Source organism: Humulus lupulus, chromosome 1 (genome assembly GCF_963169125.1).
Source record: "Humulus lupulus chromosome 1, drHumLupu1.1, whole genome shotgun sequence".
Lineage (NCBI taxonomy): Eukaryota > Viridiplantae > Streptophyta > Magnoliopsida > Rosales > Cannabaceae > Humulus > Humulus lupulus.
In genome coordinates this window covers 245,742,140-245,763,979 of record NC_084793.1, presented here as the reverse complement: position 1 = coordinate 245,763,979, position 21,840 = coordinate 245,742,140, and positions in this window count along the sequence as shown.

The window sequence follows — 21,840 nt, the reverse complement described above, 5'->3', positions numbered from 1 at the left end:
TGGGTATAAACTTATATATGGCTCTTTCCACCAGCACGTTTCTTATGAGAAGATTTTGTATTCTTCTCTGAACTGGATGCGTGTGCCATCAATTTGTATGCTGACTTGAAAAGTAAAATAAAAAATTGTATAATTGTGTAATGACCTCTATCGTTATGCTTTTTTTTTTCTTTCTTTTTCAACTGTCCTTCTTTGTTTATTGATATTTATTTTATTCTTCACTTTATGCCATCTGAAATTTGTACTTATTTTGTTAATTTTACTTGAAGTAGTTCAACTTTAAAGTTATTTACTGTTATTTGTTTAGTGCACTACCCTGCAAAGGCCCTATTGCTTTATTTTAATTTCTCCATTGGTTCTGCATTTCCTTCCCGATTGTGTATTGTTTCTTTTCTATTTTCATTGATTTTTCCATCTGGGCCCAAATTCTCACATTTTTGCCCCTTGTGAGTGGGTGATGATGCATCTTATTTTCATTGTGTTTTCTTTGTCTTGTCGTATGTAAATTCTATACTGTAAAATGGAGATTGTGGTCTAAGTGTATGGCCTTATTTTTTTAGCGGATCATGGTTGCTTTCTGGAAAATTGGCAACAATGCTATTAATTAACTGTGAGCAGAACGAGAATAACTATTTCTTAACTACAGTAGGTATGTTTAAGAGCATGCAATTAATAATTTCATGTGATCAGCTCAATGGTGCTTTATATTAAATAGACTCCAAAGTAATACATGTTGTGATATGTGATTTAAAATGTTGCAGTGCTGGATTTCACAATGCAGCTGATGGAAACAGGATTTGAGAATGATACTGTTCTTGCATTAATTGTCTTTTGTCTACAGTATGTTCTTGTAAACCATGAATATTAGAAATACAAGGCGAAGCATACTCGCTGGAGAATAACATTGAAGGTACACCTTTAGTTTTACTATGGAATTTGAGTTGGTTCTCTATTTCCATCCCTTGTTCTTTCTTATCTTTCTCCGTCATAGTATAGAAAACATAATGCAGTTAGATTATTTAACTTGCTTAAAAAAATGTTACATAATGAAGATAATAAATTCATTTGTATTTATCCTTTATAATCTATAGTAGTCTTATTTAATTTGCCAAGTTTAATATAGTTCTGCACATCAGAGGTCAATATTTTAAAGATTGGTTCTTTACAGGCCAGTCTGATTTTCTTTCTTTTTTAAAAAATCTATCGCGTTGACATCATACGCTGGAAAGCTGGTTGGGGTCATCCGGGACATGTTTCTTTCTGATTCTTCAATCCATAGTGCTCTTTTTCGAATTATTTGCATGACTTCACAAGCATTGGAGGTCTGAATGCTCTGATTCTGTTTGGTCAGAATTTGCTATTTAATTTTGTTTCTTCACTGATTTGAGCATTTTTCTTCCTATAATCTTTTTCTTCTTTTGTCTTGTTTTTTTCCATTTATCTTGCAGAAACTTCATGTTATGATAAATGGCAGTGTAAGTAACATCTCATTCAATGGAAGTCTTAAAGGCAGTGCTAATATAACAATAAAACTTTTTCTATAAGCCCTGCTAAATTAAAATTGTATTTGTCCTCTGTTTTTGCTAGTCTACTTAGTTTTGTTTCCTCAACTGAAATATATGAGTTTTTTTGGGTAACTGAGTTGCTTTGCAGTAAAAAATATTTGTTTTGTTTCCTCTCTCTATATATATTCTATATATGTATAAATCTGTTATTGTAAATTTTTATTGTGATATTAGATGAGGCTTGAGGATGCTGAGGGGAGCTTGGACTAGATCAAGCTGCAGCTAGCTTTGGTTCCTCAGGACTATGCTGAGAGGAGCTTGGACTATATTTTCCTTGTCATTTGGTCCTTCGACAGAGCTTCCAGATATTCTTGTGGCCACAGGTTCTTCAGGGTCAGTTTATGCTTTCTCACTTGGGTTTGGTTTATGCCAAAGGTGAGAACTGTGACTGGAATCTGTAGATGACATTACGTAATACTCATATTTACTGCATCTAACCAAATTTATATTTTAACATATTGCTATTTCACATGTATGCTTGCTGTTGATAACTTTTGAAGATTGTTTATTGCTCTGTGGGGGTTTATATAACCTATTATAATTCTCTTTATTCAATTTTCATTTTTAAAGTTTCATAATTTAGTCCTATTGGTTGGTGCTTTTATATAGAGAGTAATGCATGATTTCCAACTTTCTATTTTATCCAAGTAGTATCATATATGATTGCTATATTCTGGAATATGTATTTGAAATTTTATTTGGTCTATAAATATCTTGTTACACTATTGCGGAATCTTTGAGATTTAATTTAAACAATTTAATTTTTTTATTTTATCATTCCTATGGTGTCGGACTCTTAATCTCTGTTCTTATAGTGTCAGGATCTTGATATTAGGTTGTAAAGGATAGTCTGGCAGTGTGGGGATTTTTATAGTATTATTTTATATAGTTGTTCGAGCTCACTAGAAATAGACATGATAAATGATTTCTACTGTGATCTGTATACTTCACTCGCATTTCTACACAAATTTAGAGTTTGACTCACTCATTGTCATTATACCTGATATAAATTTGATTGCTTTGAGTTTTTTTTTTTCTTTTAACAATACTTACTTTAAATTTGGTTACTTGAGTTTTTGTTTGTTTTATTTCATACTATTTACTGTTTTATCATCTTTGAATTGTTATAAACTTAGTTCTTTTCATACATACAGTATTATATACATGGCTTCTTATTTTTTGGGCTGAGCAAGGGTATTTGTCTGTTTTGGCTCCACTGGATGGCTGGACAATTATGTTCGGCTACCAAAATGGTGCACTTGTATTTGGGCTATACTAACCCACCGAAATGTGTACCAATGTAGTCTCACCCTGACACTGCTATTTTTTTTATTCTTTTTTCTATAGGGGTATGTATTATCATTGAGGTTGTGTAAATATGACTACTTTTATTTTCTTTTCATATTAAAATTTTATTATAAACCATTTTTCAAATATGTACTTTCTTATTTGTTTTAAACCATTGAAATGTAGGTTTGATGTTAAATAATAATAAGAGAGTGATTAAATGTCATTTCAATAAAATGACATATTTTGAACTAATCTTTGCTTCTCTATGGAGTAAAATATATAGTGAGGCAGAGCTTATTCTATCTTCACCTGTCCTACAATTGTTTGCATCTGCTGATCATTCCTCTTTCATGTTGTATCTATTAATTCATATCTCGGCTGTGTTTTCTTCTACTAGGAACATTCTTTGGTTGGATGAATCCCCTTATGCAGCGTGCATATCAAAGACCAATAACAGAGAAGGAAGTGTGGAAGTTAGATACTTGGATATGTTGAATATTTAAGACTACTTGAATACTTAAAGAACATTTTGTTATTGATGACAATGTTGAATGTTTTAAACTAATTTGTGGATTGTTAATACAATGTTGAATGTTTTTACTTTTTGTTATTTGAAAATCAAGTTCATTTGATGATGCTAGTGTATATTAGAAAGTTAATTTTAATTATATAAATAAAAAATAAAAATATAATATAATAAATTAGTGTTATATAAATGAATATATAATGAGAATTTAAACTTATATAAATATTAAAATAATATGAAAAATGTGTTATAATATCTATTACAATAACACTTTTTATAAGTAAAGAATTTTGTTATGCAAACTTCATTATATAACACAAAAAATGTGTTATACTAAAGTGTAGTATAACACAAATTTATAAGTATTGAAATGTGTTATATAATCGACTATAAATAATATTATTAAACACTTATATATTTATTAAAATAACACAGAAAGTGTATTATCGTTGACAATATAATAACACATCTGTATAACAATGATAAAGTGTTATGTAAAGTACCCTGACCTACGATAACATAGTCGGTCTTAACACATCAAAAAGTGTTATGGTATGTTTTGATAACACATTTTTGGTGTTATTAAAAGCATTTTTTCTTGTAGTGCATGTTTCTAAGATATATGAACTATAATCATTACCTTTTTTTTTCCTGCTAGAAACTTGGGCAATCCTGTTTCCAATGCCCCTTCTTCCCCTTATGTGTTTGTGCACTTAGTTGTGCACTCGTCTTTGTAGCCTTTGCAGGCCTGGGGTTGGTGTTTTGTTCACTTTTCTTCTTGTTTCCAGCTTTCGAAGATGAAACTAGGTTAGCTTCAGACTTAGCTAGATCAGCAACAACAATAGTAGTATTCTTTTCTCCTCTCTTACTTGGTCCACCCATGATAGACTCGAAAGTATGAAGCTCATTCATGAGCTGTGTCAGACCATAGTTGAGTTTATTCATCACATAGTTGGTGGTGAACGGTAGGAAAGTTGGAGAGAGACTGTTGAGGATTAAGACAACTTGAGTCTCCTCATCTATTATGGCTCCGTGTAGTTCATCTTTCTAAAAGTAGTTTGTCATCTTGATTAGGTGAGCACGAACGTGCTGAGACGGTGCCATCCGAGCATTGGCATATTTCTTGGTGGCCTCAAACGAGTCTACATAGACTTTCCACCGAACATGTCTTGGAGCTGATCCATGATTTTGTAGGTCGTCTCGACATTCTCCATCTTTGTCTTGAGAGTGTCTACCATACTAGTCAACATGTAGTACCGTGCTTTGTTATTAGCCGCCTGCCAGCGCTCATATTTGTTTCTAACAGTCTTGGTAGCTCCTTTAGCTGGAACTTCCGGGGATTCCTCAGTCACGAAGAACTTGGACTTGTCACCAATCAACACTATGTTGATGTTCTGATTCCATTTAAGGAAGTTTTCTCCAGTGAGTTTCTCCATAGAAAGTTGAGAAAGGATGGGTTTAGAGACATCCATACTTAAAACTACCGGTTATCAATAAAATAGAAATCAATCACTTTTACAAAATAGAACTTGTATTCACTCTAATTTAAAGAAATAACACAACATATACCATAAATATGTAAGATATGGAAAAAAATACCAAAATAATCATATCTCTATTTCTTTAGGTTTTTAACTATTCTATGATATCATTGTCTCGATTGGCGATAGTAAAAAAATATCATCAGTTAAATAGAGTTGTAAACTCAGGTAATAATGGACACCATTATTAACAACCTACTAATTGATCAAAATAAGAAAACAAAATCTCTTATTTTATGAGCTAGACCCACGGTTTTGATAATCATAGATTTAGTGCTAGTAGTCACTGTAGCAGTGAGTCTAGTAGAATTTGACCTATAATTATCTATCTTTCGAAATCTACCCTTGTCAAAATAACTAATGAACACCTTCCATAGGGGGATGAATCAAAGCGTCTCGAGGCCCCATTAAGCTACTGACCTTGTTAAACTGACGGTGGAGATTGAATATTATTCTTAAAATATGCTCATTATTAAAATAGTATTTTTATTATTATTTTTCGAAAATTAATGTCTATAGTTCTCAAAATAGTTGTAAAACTAAAGTTTTAAAACCAAAGTCCTATAATTTTCTATTAATTCTAAAGTGTCACATTGAAACAAATTCAATTAAATTAGAATTAATTTGTTGCTAATCAATATTTAGATTTAACTATTATAATGAACCTATATGATTAAGTCCAACTCAGGCAAATCGAACTTAACAATTGGGCTTGTATGGAGGAGGGTTGGTTCCAATATGTCGTTCCCACTACTAAGGCCCTCATACTTCCATACAAGGTCCAAAAGACAGGAATTTAAACATTCGTTTTATTAAATGTTATTAATTGATTAGACCCACTATAGTCATGCAAAACAAATGAGCCTTCACACGTGGAACCACCCACAAGAGAGGAATTTAAACTTTACATTTTCTAATGAGCCCAAATAAAATCTATCATTTTATGAGTGCTTTATTTAGCAAAATCCATATATTAAGGAAACATATGGGCCACTATATACATCTAAGTCCAATTGCAAAAATGCCACATATAGTGTACACAGACATGTTATAATTGGATGGGCCTATTCATGTTACTATATGAGCAAGTCTATGAATTTATGCAAAAATACCATAATTTATTTCATTTGCAAAAATACCACAATTAATTTTCTAGAATTTATCCAAAATTCGAATTATTAAATTTTTGCAAAATAAATAAGTCAATTTAAATGAAATTTATCAACAATTAACAAAAGTTAATTTAAATTTCATTTATCAACAATCAACTTAGTTTAGGTCATTTTGAAAAATATTAATTTAATTTAAATAGGATTTATCAACAATTAACAAAAGTTAATTTAAATCACATTTAAAAAATATTTTATTAATTGGTTTGCAAAACGTGATATTTTTAAAATTTTAACCAATTATAAATTTTCAAAACAAATATCATTATCTGTTTTTGAAAAAATATATAAACAGTTAAATAAATTCTAATATCCATAAAAATATATAGTCAACAAATATTCAAATTATTTAAATATTAAAATCTATAGAATAATCATATATTATTATTTGTAAATAAAATATTTCAAAAAATATCAAGTATTTAAAAAAAATATCTTTAATATCTGATAACTTAATTCTAATATTTTAATATATTAAAATATTTAAAATTAATTAGTTAACCTATTTTTAAATTTGAATTTGAATAATTGTGGAAAACATCTATTTTTTAAAAGATCAAAAACAAAAATATCACATTCTAAAAAAAGATATTTTTAAATAATAGACAAAATATGATATTTTTGTATTAACCCATTAAAAAATACATTCAAAATTCAAATTTTAAGAAAACATTTATCGCAGACCGCGACCAGTGAAAGTTGGTGGACGTGGCCACGAGACCAATCTGGGCAATTTTCGTGCTCTGGCTGTGGCCAAGGGTTTACGGTGGCTGCGGTCACGACCCAAAAAAATATTTCAAAATTTTTTGTTGTGTGTAATTTTCAACCCAAAAACGTTTTCTAAATAATTTTTACCATGCGTTTACATCAAATAAAACATTTATAAAAATTAATTGCATAGAAAATAGAACAAAATAACCCAAAAATTGCTAATAATCACATAAGAATCAATATGCTTCATAAAAAAACATGAAATCCATCCAATTACTCAACACATCAAATAATTCAATTTTTACCATGTTCATGCATGAAAAGAAAGATTACCAAAGGCTCTGAGGCCAGTTGTTGGGAAAACTTATACATGATCTTATTTATTTTCATGTAAATCATATATTAAACAAATTAATATAAGACAACCTAGAACATGCTTCTATAATTGAATTTAATAAAGAGATAATGATAAGAACACTTACATTATATGAAGCAGAATGTATTAGTCATTCCTTCAGTTTCTCTAACCCTTGAATCCTTTTTGTCCCAGGGTATCACCAACAAACTAAACCGATCTTCAAATTTCTTCACAGCCTTCCAAAGTATCCTTAGAATCACCTAGACGAGTGGGCAATTCTCAACACATGGGATAGATACAAAGAGAAGAAGAGAAGAGAATTTAGAGGCTTAGAAAAATACTTTTGATGTAGAGAGAATCTAAAAAACCTAGAGCATCAAAACTAGAAGTTCTGATCTTCTATTTTGCTCAAGATATACTAATCATCTGTTTTCAACTCTCACTTAGCATTCCTTTTATAGACTCAATTAGGTCACTTATTTTAATGAAAAAACCAATAGAATAATAGGTAATATCAGCCATTATGTCGAAATTCTCATGGGCCTAGCCCATGAAATTTCCCATTTAATTATAAGCCTGTTGGACTTAAATCAAGACCCGTATTATTTTCTATTGATCAATTAATTAAATAATTATTTAAATCCTTTATCAAAATAATTATTTATAATTTGAACCTTGATTTTTAAACTTATTTATTAATTTATACACCAATTTGTCTTAATTAATAAATATGCCCTAAATCTCTTTTCTTCTCTAAATTGCATAACTCTATGAAATTATTCAAAATTGACCTGGTCAACTTTGATAATTCTAATTGATAATTAAATCAATTAATTGAGACAATCTAGATGATTTTGTCCAAGGTACAGTGGGGACCATGGGCCTATGAAATCAAGCTCCAATAAGTTATCATAAATTTAACAAATAAATTTACTAACTTATTAATTCCTCGTGACTCCACTAAAGACTCAGAATTGCACTCTTGAATTCATAGAACGCTCTATAAGAAATACAAATACGTTATTAGTTATCCATTGTTACAACCATAATTATCACTCAATCCTCTATAGACGGTCTACAATTAGGTGGGACTAAATCCCCACTCAATCCTCAATTCTGACGAGGAGAAAGAGTTCAAGGTGGTGGTGAATGACGCCACCATAGTGGCCTGCAAGCTGATCAGGGAAGATCAAACACTGGCTATTAGGCTTCAAGGTCTTCCTAAGAGGCTACCTCCAGTCGTTGAGGAGGTTGAGGAAGAGGAGGAGGTCGCACCGTTGGTGCGTAAAAGAAAGATTTCTAATGGCGGATAGGATACTGACCAAGGTCGTGCTAAATTGGGGGCAATAGTTCGTGTCTCCGGCCAAGGTAATAAAGATAGGGAAATATACCGAGCTGCTGCAAATTTTGTACTAACTCGATTCAATCAGAGGCAACTAGTAAGAAGACATCCTAAAGACCTGGACCTGGATGTAACCTTGCATCAGTGCGTCGACTGATTGGTTGTTTGACATGACTTTGCCTACCCTAAGTACATCGTAGTAGTATATAACACTTTACACTTCAAGTCCACCATTTTTGAACAATTGGCATTCCTTGTGTAATGGTTCCTTTACACCAGGTATTAGGCAGATCGAATATAAGCCTAGTCCAGATGAAGTACCCAGACCTAGTAAAACCCACGAAGTAGTAATGTCAGAATCTCCCCCTCCCTCCAATAATTCAAGAGTTAGAGGATGTGTCTAGCCCAGTCCATAATCTAAAACTGATTCTAGTAATTTCCTCCTCTAGTTCGGAGGGTAGGGTTCTTGTTTTGTTGCTTCTGGTTGTTTACACAGTTAGAGTTATGTCTTTGATCTAACTTTTCTATTCATTCTTATAGAAGAAGACATGAGCTTCCCGGACATCTTCAACACCGAACCTACCGTCAAAAGTTAGAGGGTTTTGAAGAAGGCTGGAACTGGAGCTACTGCTGGATCTCTAGCCAAAACCACAGGAACCAGCTCCTGCTAGAAGTAGCCCCAGTCCTCTGTGGTCCCGACCAATGAGGCTCCTCCCCCAACTTCTTGCGATCTTGTGAATGTCCCCCCAGGTCGCCCATGTCGTAACCCAAACTATCACGATCTCAGGTCCTCATATTGAGGTGGGGAAACATCTAGAGGCCCTTCACGCCTCGCTCCAGGGGATCATGAATCATATAACAAAGCATGCAAACCTGGTCAGCACCAGAGAGCTGCAGGCAATAAAGGAGAAACCCTTGGTGACGTCCTCGACTCTGCATTGGGGAGGAATCTGATCGTAAGTCCCATCCTTATCCTCCTTCTTTAGTTCCATGTTTTCACAAATTAATCCATCAACAATCTTTGGTTGTAGTCTTGCATGGATTAGATCCAGGGTATTTCTTGGATTCGTGCTAAGGTGGAAGAGGTCAAGGCAACTCTAGAAACCTCCCAGAATAGCGAAAAAATTGCTAAGGCGCAAGCTTTGGAGGTAATTCTGGGTCATGATCGGCTTCTGAAGGAGATCGATGACCTTAAACTGAAGGTTTTGGAGGTCAAGGAGAAGTCCTTATCCATGGCCAAGGAAGATGCTGCCTGAATCGAGGAGCTTGATCTTTAGGTGAAGGGCCACGATGCCCAGATAGAGAGCTCCTTTGAGGAAATGTTCAATCAGTTTTGGGTGTACAATCAGGATGGGGATTTCTCACTCCTCGATGCTAAATTCTGGGGACGCTATTTCGCTCGCGGAGACGGCTTCTAGGGCCAGAGCTGATGGAGGAGAGGAAGAGATGTCATCCCAATAGCAAACAACCAAAGCTCAGGGATGAGAGGACTCTTCCATATATATATATGTTTATTTATTATTTTCTATTGTTAGGGGTATTGCGAACCCTTGTAAAGGGGCCTTTTAGGCCAAGACAATTGCCTTAGGGCACTGCTTCGAGGTTAATAATCCTCATTCAATTTATACATATTTTCCTTATATATGTTGAATTTTTATATTTGATCTTGTTTCCTCCCCTTTCCATCGATTACTATCGTGTTTATAAAATTTTGAAGCTTTTATACACTTTCATAGTTGTAGGGAGTGCTTTTTAGATCGAGACATGTGCCTGATAGCTTGTTCAGTTAGTTTTTAGTCATTGACGTGGTTATATTAAGGAGTTTTGACTGCCAATATGCGTATAACTGTTAGGATTCAAGCCTTTGTCCTGGTTTGGCTCTAGGATTTTTGAACCTAGTTAAATTCTAGGATTTTTATTTTCACTCAGAGTTTCCTTAACTTATTTCGCATTCGGAATTGCTTTGAAAACTCAAAGCTTTAAAAATCTGTAGATTTTCCAAATATCCAAATTATAAGTTGTTGAATGTTCTAAAGACTATGGGTTATATGCCCTCAAGTGATCCGAATTTAAAAATGTTCTAGATTGCTTTTACATAATCAACTCGTGCTAAATAATAAGAATAAATTGAAAAATTCTATCACTGTGTTTAAATCACACAACAACCTTATACTATTCAAATTGAAACAACAAAACATATGGCTTTTGTAATTAAGCCTTACAAGAGACGAAATAAACAAAGTCTAAAAAAGATTTCTTATCATTGGTAATACTTCTTGAGATTCAAGGCATTTTAAGTTCGTGGAACCATCTCTCCATTTAACCAAGCTAGTTTGAAGGTTCCTTCCCATAAGATCTCCACGATTCGATAGGGTCCTTCCAAGTTCGGTCCCAGTACACTGTCTTTAGGGTCTTTGTTAGCTAGGAACACCCTTTGGAGCACCAAATCTCCTAGTTTGACTCTTCGCACTTTGACCTTTGAGTTGAAGTAGCGCGTCACCCTTTGTTGGTAATGGGCAAGCTGTAGCTGAGATTCTACTCATCGCTCTTCAATTAAATCTAGGAATGCATTAAGCAGGTCATGATTTCGATCCTGGTAAAAGGTATTTTGCCTGTGTGACGTACCAAAGCCTCGACTGGAAGCATATCTTTACTTCAAAAAGTTAGAAAGAAGGGAGTATGCCTAGTGGGAGTTGTTATGATTGGTTAAATACAAATGATCAATGTTAGAATACAAGAAAGGTATAAACACTTAGTATAATTCACCTAATGAAGATGTCTATTTGAGTTTCAATTGTAGGCACTTATAAAATGCAAATTTGGGTCCAAAGGGATACATGAGAGTATCTAAGGGTTCCCAAAATTTTTGGTGGCATTTGGATCAATTTTGGGACCTTAGGAAGTGTCCAAAATCAGAGAGGGTGGCACTACGTCACCACCCAAGAGGCGAGGAGTCGCCTGAAGGCTAGGGTTTCCAGAAACCCTAGCAGGCAACGCGTCACCTGTTGTATTACGTGAAATATTGTAAATGACGTGTTTTTCAAGTCTAATTCCATTGGTTAGACATAATAACGGTGCCTAATCTATATAAGGGTAAAAAACAGTTATTTGGAAGACTTGATCACTCTCTCCAATCTCTCTCTAGCTCCAAGATTCTCTAAGTTTTCTCCAAGAAATCTCCAAGAAAGTGCTTGACTTTGAGAGTCGAAGGCTTGTTCAATCTCAATCCTCATTTCCTCTAGAGAAGGCCTTAAGCATCAATGGTGGCTAGGAAATAGAGTATTAGGACAACGTTCTACAACGTGTATAAGCCTTGGTTTGTGTTTGGTTTGCTTAAGGGTTTGATCAAAGGATTTTTTGAAAGTGGTGAACTTTCCTAGGGTTTGAAGCTTCATCGAAGTTGAAGAACACCATTGTTCTACTTGGGTTTGCATGTTCTTTTTCAATCTTTTTTAAGTCTCTGTCAATCCAAATTTTGTGTAGATTCTATTTCTTGTGGTGGTGTTATCTCACTCTCCCCCAACAATCTAATACTCTAAAATCTAAGATAGCATATCATGGAAGAATCTAACTTTCTTTTGACATTGAAGTTCATTACTCAAGACTTGATTGGATAGGTTTGATAAGACTAACTTTGTTTGTTCGCAAGACAAGATTAGATTCTTGCTCACCACTTTGAAAGTTTTCTATGTCTTTGATATAGACCTAAAAGTTTTGGAAGAGCCCAAGGAAGATAATACTCAAGAAGTTGTCAAATAAAGGAAGAAGCGCGAAGAAGATGAATTGATTTGCAGGGGTCACATACTCAATGCCCTATCGGATAGGCTCTATGATATCTACACCAAGACCAAGACTGCCAATGGGATTTGGGAGGCCTTTGAAAAGAAGTACAAAGTGGAAGAGGAAGGTACTAAGAAATTCCTTATTACTCAATATATGGAATTTAAATTTATGATGACAAACCCCTTCTCCCTTAAATTCATGAGCTGCAAATTATTGTGAATAAATTGTCTACTCTTAAAATTGTATTACCAGGACAATTTCTTGTAGGTGCCATTAGCCAAGTTACCTCCTTCATGGAGAGGCTATATAGGAAAAAGATGCTCCATAGAAATGAAGAGATTTCTTTGAAAGAAATATCCAAACACTTGAGAATTGAGGAGGAATCTCGTTCTAGAGATATGAATGAAGAAAAGTCCAATGGAGAGACTTCTAAGGCCAATGTTGTGGCAAATCCTCCTAACAATGGAAAGGAAATGGCAAGAACAAGGGCAATGGTCAAAAACCGTTAGGGCCTAAGAAGAATGAAGGACAATTCAAAAGTTCCAAGGGACCTTGCTTTGTGCGTGGCAAGAATGGCCACTTTGCTAGATATTGTAGGTTCAAGAGGAGCCATAACAATGAGGCAAAAGTCAACTGAGCCCAAGAGGAACTAGAGGCAACACTAAGTGAGGTTAATGCCATACATGGAAATGTGAGTGGGTGGTAGTATGATACTTGTGCCACCATTCATGTTACCTATGATAGAACTCTATCAAGGCCTTTGAATCTTAAAAGGAAGGGCATGGAATCCAAATGGGAAATGAGAAAAGGTCCAAGGTTGAAGGAAAGGGAAACATTGACTTGTTCTTCACATCTGTCAAGAAGGTTCTACTCACTAATGTTTTGTATGTACTGGAAATGAGTAGAAACCTTGTGAGTGGCAATTTACTTGGCAAACCGGGAATCAAGGTTGTGATAGATTCCGTCAAGCTGATTTTATTTAAGAACAATGTTTTTGTGGGAAAGAGATATGCTTGTGATGGCATGTTCAAGCTTTGTACTTCTATTGACAATGTGAACAATAAAGTTTCTTCTTCTTCTTCTTCTTCTTCTTCTTCTTCTTCTTGTTATATGCTTGACTCAAATTCTATTACTTTGTGGCATGTTAGACTTGCACATATAGGATTTAGCACAATTAAAAAGGTTGCCAAATGTGGATAAATTGATTGTGATAATATTGAGCATGAAAAATGTGAATGATATGTTAAATCTAAAATGGTAAAGAAACATTTTCCTAGTGTTGAAAGAAACTCTAAGTTGTTAGATTTGATACATAGTGATTTATGTGAACTTAATGGAATGTTGACTAGAGGAGGAAGTAGATATTTTATTACTTTTATTGATGATTGCTCTAGGTTCACATATGTATATTTTCTTAAAAATAAAGATGAAGCATTTGATGTGTTTAAGGTGTATAAAGCGGAAGTTGAAAATCAACTTGAAAGAAAAATTAAAATACTTAGAAGTGATAGAGGTGGTGAATATTTTTCAAATGAATTTAACTTGTTTTGTGAAGAACATGGAATAATTCATGAATGTATAACCCCTTATACTCCACAACATAATGGTATAGCAGAAAAAAAGAATAGAACATTTATTGAGATTATTAATGTGCTATTACACTCTCAATTGAATTTTAGTTTGTTGGGTGAAGCCTTGCTACCCGCCTGTCATATTTTGAATCGTATTCCCATGAAGAAAAATAATATATCTCCAAATGAGTTATGGAAAGGAAAGAAACCAAACATTGGTTATCTTAATGTGTGGGGGTGTCTTGCTTATTGCAAGAGCATCGATCCAAAAAGGACCAAGAGCTATAATATGTGCATTTGTGGGTTATGCCCAAAATAGCAAAGCTTATAGATTAGTAGAATTGGTGTCTAATGTAATAATTGAATCTAGAGAGGTTGAGTTCTTTGAGAACATGTCATGCGATGCCAACAAGTTAGAACCAACTCAAACTAGAGAGCCTCAAGAGGAGACTCCTAGAATAATTGGTTAGCAACCTTAATTACCTAGAAGGAGCCAAATGCTTAAAGATTTGGGATCAAGTGAGAAGTGTTGTCCAATAGAGACACTATACCTTGTTGAAGGTGATAATGAGGAAGTTACTTGGAAACATCCAATAGTACTTCAAATAGAAGATGATCCCAAAACCTTCAAGGAAGCAATGTCCTCAAGGGACTCCACTTTTTGGAAGGAGACAATTAATGATCAAATTGATTCAATTATGTCAAACCACACTTGAGAATTGGTTGACCTTCCAAAGGGGTCCAAACCAATTGGGTGCAAATGGGTATTTAGAAAGAAATACCATACCGATGACACCATACAAACCTTAAAGGCTAGGCTAGTTGCCAAAGGTTTCAAACAAAGAGAGGGAATAGATTACTTTGACACATATGCACCGGTAGCAAGAACTACTTCTATAAGATTGTTGTTTGCCTTATCATCTATATACAACCTTTATTTTCACCAAATGGATGTCAAAACGACATTCCTAAATAAAGATATCGAGGAGGAGGTCTATATGGAACAACCGGAAGGTTTTGTTCTTCAAGGAAATTAACATAAAGTGTGTAAACTTGTCAAATCATTATATGGTTTAAAATAAGCTCCAAAACAATGGCATGAGAAGTTTGATAAAGTCATTGTTTCTAATGGATTTAGACACAACAATGCGGACTAATGCTTATACTCTAAGACTTGTGGTGACTTTTTCTTACTTGTATGTCTATATGTAGATGATATGTTGATTTTGAGAAATGACATGAAAGGAATAATGGAAACAAAGAAGTTTATATCTTCTAACTTAAAAAGGAAAGACCTTGGAGAGGTGGATACCATTCTAGGTATCAAAGTTAGAAGGAATAGTGAGGTTTTTGTGTTGACTCAAACCCACTATGTTGAGAAAGTGCTCGACAAATTCAATCATCTCAAAATCAAAGAGGCACATACACCATTTTATTCAAACATGAAGTTTGAAAAGAATGAAGGAAGAGCGGTGGCCCAATTGGAATATGCAAGTGCAATAGGTAGCCTAATGTATGCCGCTCATTGCACAAGAGCGGATATTGCATATGTAATTAGTAAACTTAGTAGCTTTACTAGCAATCCAAGTATCAAGCATTGGAAAGCTTTATATTAAGGGTGCCAAAGAGTATAGTCTTCACTATACAAATTTTCCAAAGATACTTAAAGGATATTCCGATGCTAATTGGATATCGGAAGTTGGAGATAATCTCTCCACCACCGGTTGGGTGTTTACTCTTGGAAGAGGTGCAATATCATAGGGCTCCAAGAAGCAAACGTGTATATCACACTCAACAATGGAAGCAGATTTTATAGCTTTAGCGGTAACCAACAAAGAGGCCGAGCAGCTTAGGGTATCAACAATTTCAATACATTGTGATAGCCAATCTGCACTTGCTAGAGCATATAACAGTGTGTATAATGGAAAGTCTAGACACATTAGTCTAAGACATGAATATGTGAGATAATTGATTCAAGGTGGAATCATATCAATCTCATATGTTAAAACAAGTGAGAACTTAGCAGACCCATTTACAAAATCTCTTGTGAGAAGGTTATTAAGTTTTACTTCAAAAGGGTTTGACATTCAAACTCCTAGAATAATAGATTCACAAATGATGGACATGTTGGGGTTTTATGCCCTAATTAAAACTCAATTTCTTTGTAATCTCATTTATTATCAATAAAAGAATAGAAATTATTATTTTTGACTTGGTCAATCACTTTGCTTACATGTTTTATTTTCATGATTATTTGTTTAATATAAACTTCTATTAAATCCCAAGCATATAGCTAATCGTATTTATAGTGTCATAATCACAGTGGAATATAAATATGATTATATGTTCAAAATAAGTTAGTCCTAAGATTAGTCAGTGCACATGATTTACACTGACTTGCCAATCTACGATATGATCTGTTTACACATTGTAGTGTTATGTTCTTTCCAGAACATGAGCAAAGTAGATAAGATCGAATGTATTTGTTACATCGGACATGACCGATATTAACAGTTGATAGGATAGGTAAACATATCGTTATTATCTATTCTTGTCATATCATATAGTTGACCATAGGTCAATTCAATCTCAATTCTGAGTGGTTAGTATTCTAACGGATTGTATTATTTGAGTTCTTTGACTTGTTCGTTACCAGCTTACCCTACGGACTAGCCCATACATACATCTTGGGAGCTCGGTTGTATAATTGAGTGGGAGTGTTAATCATAAATATGAACATCTATAGCTTCTGATGAATAAGTGAAACAATGGTTTCCTTTTAGTTTGGTTTAAGGTGCTAAATGATAGAGATCTCATTTCAGTAATTAATAGTAGTTTATTGAAACATCATTTACAAGGAACTAAGTGTTTTAACGATAAAATACAATGAGGGTTAAAATGGTATTTTAGTCCCATCTCATTGTAGACCGTCTATAGAGGATTGAGTGACAATTATGGTTGTAACAATGGATAATTAATAACATATATATATATATTTGTTATAGGGTGTTCTATGATTCAAGAGTGTAATTCCGAGTCTTTAGTGGAGTCACGAGGAATTAATAAGTTAGTAAGTTTATTTATTAGACTTATGATAACTTATTGGAGCTTGATTTTATAGGCTCATGGTCCCCACAGTACCTTGGATAAAATCATCTAGATAGTCTCAATTAATTTATTTAATTATCAATTAGAATTATCAAAGTTGACCAGGTCAATTTTGGATAGTTTTACAGAGTTATACAATTTAGAGAAGAAAAGAGAAATTAGGGAAAATTTATTAATTAAGATAAATTGGTATCTAAATTAATAAATAATTTTAAATCAAGGTTAAAATTATGAATAATTAATTTGATAAAAGATTTAAAAATTATTTAATTAATTAAATCAATAGAAAATAATACAGGCCTTGATTTTAAGTCCAACTGGCTTATAATCAAATGAGAAATTTCACGGGCCTAAAGCCCATGATAATTTTGACCTTGGGTTGATTATGTGCTATTATTTATTTATTTTTTAATTAAATAAATGACCTAAATGAGTCTATAAAAGGAATATTAAGTGAGAGTTGAAATCAGATGACAAACACTGGATTTCTGATAGGTTTTAGATTCTCTCTAAACATAAGTCATTTTCTAAGCCTTATTGTTCTTTTCTCTTCTTCTCTCTGTATCTATCTCATGTGTTGATAATTTCCCACTATAGTTTAGGTGATTCTAAGGATACTTTGGAAGGTTGTGAAGAAAATTGAAGATCGGTTCAGTTTCTTGGTAATACTTTGCGGCAGAAAGGATACATGGGTTAGAGAAATTGAAGGAAGGACTCATTCATTCCGCTACGTATAATGTAAGTATTCTTATCATTTTTTCTCTTTGAATTCAATTTTAGAAACATGTTCTAGGTTGTCTCATATTAACTTGTTTATTATTAGATCTACATGAAAATAAATAAAGATCTTGTATAAGTTTTTTCTAACAGGAAACCCAACTCTCAACTTGTACAAATCAAGGGAAAGAGTTCAATGGGTAAGAAAAAGTCATTAATAAGTGTATAGTTTTCAACACTAAAATTTATGATGAGTTCAATCCGAGATGGTTAGTGTTGGTTACTGTTGAGTTAGGGTTAAGCCTAGGGCTTTTTATGAAGTTCAGTTGAGTGCAACAAGGATCTATAAAGGTAGCAAAGATGCTGTAAGAACTTTACCTATGTGGACTTAGAGGTGGTGCCGCCTCTCATGGGAGTTGGAGTTTCTCCCTGTAAAGTCCATGAAGAGATGAGCACATGGCCATGATAGTGCTAAGCGAGAAAGTGGGAAAACAAAAGATGTGGTGGAGGTGTGTGAGGTATCATCAGTGTTATCATATGGAATACTTGGTTCAAGCTTTAAGCTATAATGATTTCAATAAGACTTTGTGGTATTTTCACTAAGATAAAGTTCAAACCGAATGACACTTTATTTTATGCACCAAGATTGTTTAAGCTAGAGAATGTGGCTTGTATTTAATCAAGTGGGGGATTGTTATGTTTGGTTAAATAGAAATGATAAGTGTTAGAATACAAGCAAGGTATAAACACTTAGTAGAATTCACCTAATGAAGATGTGAATTTGAGTTTCAATTGTAAGCACTTATAAAATACAAATTTGGGTCCAAAGTTATACATAAGACTATCTAAGTGTTCCAAAAAAGTTCGATGGCATTTGGAGCATTTTTGGGACCTTTGGAAGTGTCCAAAATTAGAGAGGAAGGCGATATGTTGCAACCCAAAAAGAGAGACATCGCCTGAAGGCTAGGGTTTCCATAAACCCTAGCAGGCCATGCGTTTCCTGGTGTATTACGTGAAATATCGTAAATGCTCTAATGGCGTGTTTTTGAAGTCTAATTCCATTGGTTAGACATAATGATGGCGCCTACTTTATATAAGGGTCAAAAATATTGATTTGGAAGACTTGATCACTCTCTCCAATCTCTCTCTACCCCTCTCTCTCTCTAGCTCTAAGAATCTCTAAGTTTTCTCCAAGAACTCTCCAAGAATGTGCTTGACTTTGAGAGTTGAAGGCTTGTTCAATCTTAATCCTCATTTCCTCTAGAGAAGGCCTCAAGCATCAATGGTGGCTGGGAAATAGAGTATTAGGACAATGTTCTACAATGTGTATAAGCCTTGGTTTGTGTTTGGTTTGCTCAAAGGATTTTTTGAAAGTGGTGAACTTGCCTAGGGTTTGAAGCTTAATCAAAGTTGAAGAACATTATTGTTCTGCTTGGTTTGCATGTTCTTTCTTAATCTTTTTTAAGTCTTTGTCAATCCAAATTTTGTGTAGATTCTATTTCTTGTGGTGGTGTTATGTCACTCTCCCCCAACAGAAGTACGATGTGAGGTCATGTAGGCCCAGAGTACTTATGGGAGCTGCTTGCGCCATAACTCTTTAGCATCCTCTAGTCATTTCTTTAGATTTGGCTTAAGGGTTTTATTTACCGCCTCAACCTGCCCATTGGCCTAAGGGTATGCCATTGAAGAAAAACTCTTAACTATGCTGCATTTCTCGCAAAAAGATGTGAACATGTCGCTATCAAATTGAGTCTCATTGTTCGATACAACCTTCTTTGGGAGTTTCAATCGACATATTATGTTCTTTACCACAAAGTTTATTATTTTCTTTGAGTTTATAGTTGTCAACGGTTTGGCCTCAACCCACTATGTGAAATAGTCGATAACTACAACCGCGTAGCCAACTCCTTCCTTTTCAGTTGGCAACGATCCAATTAGGTCGAACCCATATACATCAATGGCTAGGGTAAGGATATCATGGTTAGCTCCATGGGTGTGACTTGGGAGATGTTGGCAAAGCGTTGGCATTTATCACACTTGAGGACATATGAGGTCGAGTCCTTTTTTAGTGTGGGCCAAAAATAGCCCTGCCTTAACACCTTTAGGGCCAAGCTTTGCCCTTCAACATGGTCTAAACCCTTTGTGAATCTCTTTGAGGATAGCTTGCGCTTCCTCGGGCAAAATACATCATAGAAGACGCATATAGTGATCCCGTCTATATAGAATCCCCTCGACCATAACATACCTTGAGACTTGGTATAGCAGTTTTCGTGCATCCTTTCGGTCTTCAGGCAGTTTTCCAGACGTGAGGTATTCAATGATTGGAGTCATCCTAGTCGGTCCTTTGCAAATCATTCCAACCTCTCTCGGCTCTTCATCTATGCTTGGTTTTTCCAAGAATTCTACGAGTACCACATTCAATGTGTCTGCTTATTTGGTGGTGGCGGGTCAGGCCAAAACATCTGCATTTGTGTTCTGCTCGCGTGGTGCTTGTTTGATGGAATAGAATTCGAACTTTGACAGTTCGCTTTTCACCTTATCTGGATAAGCTGTAATTTTGATTCCTTGAGCTTGATATACCTCGAATACTTGCTTTCAATTATTTTGCTACCCGAACTCTGGCAAACAATGACTCGTACTCCGCTTCATTGTTGGGTGCATCAAAACCGAATCTGAGAGCTCTATGGAAGCGATGTCCTTCAGGTGTAATTAAAATTATTCTAGCTCCGGATTTGTTTTAGTTGGATGACCCAACAACGAAGAGTTTCCATAATTCTGTTACCGGTTCCCTCATAGGCTTGTCTTGGAACCCGGTACATTCAACTATGAAATCAGCGAGCGCCTGGCCCTTTATTGTTATTTGTGGCTTGTATAATATTTCGAACTGACTGAGTTCGAAGACCCACTTCAACGGACGTCCTGATGCTTTAGGCTTTTGTAAGACCTATTAAATGTTTATTGATTAAGACATGTATAATGTGGGATTGAAAATATGGCCTGAGCTTCCTAGAAGCCAAGATGTGATGACCTAACTAATTCTAAGACCTTGGACCATTAAAACTACTTGACTTAGCTACTATTTTTGAGAACACACACATAAGAAATATTCACAACTTTATTAAAAACTCCAAAGTAAATATGGAAATACATAAATGCGGGGTATGGGATCCCATTGTTTTAAAATAAAACATAACTTTAAACTAAAGGAAATCGTTTACAAAGCTAAATGCGGAAAATACATAATTTAAAGAGACTAAAAATAATGTCGTCCTCAAATCGTCACGCAGCCCATCGAATCCCTTCATCCTTAACACACAAACCAAGCTACTACGAATCCTTCCGCCTATATATATTTTCCTGCATGCATTAAAAATAAAGGAATGAACCTAATGCACAGCAAGGAAAATCTACTAGCACATACAACATAAAACATAACATAAGACTACAAAACATATACTATAAAACATGCATTATAATGGCCATCATACTTCTTGGGGGTTGCTAGCTAGGCAATCATATGCCCATAAATTTATGGGGCTTAGTTATCTAAACAAGTCATATAAATTTATGGGGCTCATTATCTAAACAATCATATGCCCAAGGAATATATTATTGGGACTTGTTATCTAAACAAGTTATATGTTTGTTATCTAAACAAATTATGTGATTATTATCTAAACAATTTATATAGTAAAAAACTAAAAACATATAATACATATATCAACACATAAAAGCATACAAATTCTATCCTATTTTCCTTACCAATACCGAGATATTTGAGAACAAAGACGGGATTTGGAACACTCCTAAAACCAACAATAAGAACGTGCGTATTTCTAAAGAAAGAGATGATAAAGAAATGAACTAAACCACCAAGAAGAAGCTTACCGAAAAGAAACCTTAAGTTCAAAGAACTTAAATACCTAACCAAGAATGGAAAACAACGAGTTAGGATTTGAGTAAAGAAAACTAAAGGAAACTAAAGAACCATACAGAAATGAACTTAAGAATAGGAATACCTTTGGATGTACTAGAACCGATCTACACCTCGATATTGAAAATACACTCTATATCTCACTTCCCAAGTGTTTATAAAGCTTAGGATGATAAAGCTTTTATCCCAACCCAAGTGTTTATCACTCTATAGTAACCCTAGCAG